Source organism: Arachis duranensis, chromosome 9 (assembly GCF_000817695.3).
Source record: "Arachis duranensis cultivar V14167 chromosome 9, aradu.V14167.gnm2.J7QH, whole genome shotgun sequence".
Taxonomy (NCBI): Eukaryota; Viridiplantae; Streptophyta; class Magnoliopsida; order Fabales; family Fabaceae; genus Arachis; species Arachis duranensis.
Window position 1 is genome coordinate 95,558,619 of NC_029780.3, and position 1,995 is coordinate 95,560,613.

Consider the following 1,995-nt stretch of genomic DNA (forward strand, 5'->3'; position numbering starts at 1 on the left):
AACTAGTAGCCTAGGGTGTACAGAGATGAGTAAATGACATAAAAATCCACTTCCGGGCCCACTTGGTGTGTGCTTGGGCTGAGCATTGAAGCATTTTCGTGTAGAGACTCTTCTTGGAGTTAAACGCCAGCTTTTATGCCAGTTTGGGCGTTTAACTCCCATTTTGGTGCCAGTTCCGGCGTTTAACGCTGGGATTTCTGAGGGTAACTTTGAACGCCAGTTTGAGCCATCAAATCTTGGGCAAAGTATGGACTATCATATATTGCTGGAAAGCCCAGGATGTCTACTTTCCAACGCCGTTGAGAGCGCGCCAATTGGGCTTCTGTAGCTCCAGAAAATCTACTTCGAGTGAAAGGAGGTCAGAATCCAACAGCATCTGCAGTCTTTTTCAGTCTCTGAATCAGATTTTTGCTTAGGTCCCTCAATTTCAGCCAAAAAAAACCTGAAATCACAGAAAAACATACAAACTCATAGTAAAGTCCAGGAAAGTGAATTTTAACTAAAAACTAATAAGAATATACTAAAAACTAACTAGATCATACTAAAAACAATGCCAAAAAGCGTACAAATTATCCGCTCATCAGACCCCATATCCAAACTCTAAGTTTGGTGTTGGGACTATACAACATTGACCTGATCACCTTGTGGCTCCATGAGAGCCACTGTTAAGCTATTGACATTAAAGAAGCGCTTGTTGGGAGGCAACCCAATTTTATCTAATTTTTATTTTATATTATTTTATTTTTATTTTGTGTCTTATTAGGTACATGATCATGAGGAGTCACGAAAAAATCATAAAAATTAAAAACAGAATCAAAAACAGCAGAAGAAAAAATTCACACCCTGGAGGAAGCACAGGCTGGCGTTCAACGCCGGTAAGATGCATCTGGCCGGCGTTCAACGCCAGAACAGAGCATCATTCTGGCGCTGAACGCCAGAAACAAGCAACATTCTGGCGCTGAATGCCAGAAATCTGCCTAGAGAAGAAAAGCTGGCGCTGAACGCCAGTAACAAGCATGAAACTGGCGTTCAACGCCAGAAACATGCTTTACATGGGCGTTGAACGCCCATAACGTGCACCACACGGCGTTTAAACGCCAGAATGATGTGCAAAGGCATTTTACATGCCTATTTGGTGCAGGGATGGAATTCCTTGACACCTCAGGATCTGTAGACCCCACAGGATCACCTCAGGATCTGTAGACCCCACAGGATCCCCACCTACTATATTCCCACCTTACCTCCTAATCCTATTTTTGTGATTTGTATTCCCCATGTCACACTTCCCAACACTCTTCACCAATCACCTCAATTCCTCTTCCCAATCACCCCCTTCACCACTCAAATCCATCCACTCTTCCCCATAAACCCCATCTACCTACAAAAATTCAAAAACATTTTCCCACCCATTCCCACCCTATATGGCCGAATAAACACTCCCCCCTCTCCCTATAAATACCCTTCCCTTCTACTTCATTTTCACACAACACAACCCCCTCTTCTTCCCCTTGGCCGAACCTACATCTCTCCCTCTCTACCATATTCTTCTTCTTCTTCTTCTTCTCTTCTTTCTTCCATTGCTCGAGGACGAGCAATATTTTAAGTTTAGTGTGGTCAAAGTATAATCTTTTTTGTTTTCCACTACCATCAATAGCACCTAAGGCCGGAGAATCCTCTAGAAAAGGAAAAGGGAAGACAAAAGCTTCCACCTCCGAGTCATGGGAGATGGAAAGATTCATCTCCAAAAGCCATCAAGACCACTTCTATGATGTTGTGGCAAAGAAGAAGGTGATCCCTGAGGTCCCTTTCAAGCTCAAGAAAAATGAGTATCCGGAGATCCGACATGAGATCCGAAGAAGAGGTTGGGAAGTCATAACCAACCCCATGCAACAAGTTGGAATCTTAATGGTTCAAGAGTTCTATGCCAATGCATGGATCACTAGGAACCATGATCAGAGTATGAACCCGAATCCAAAGAATTATCTCACAATGGTT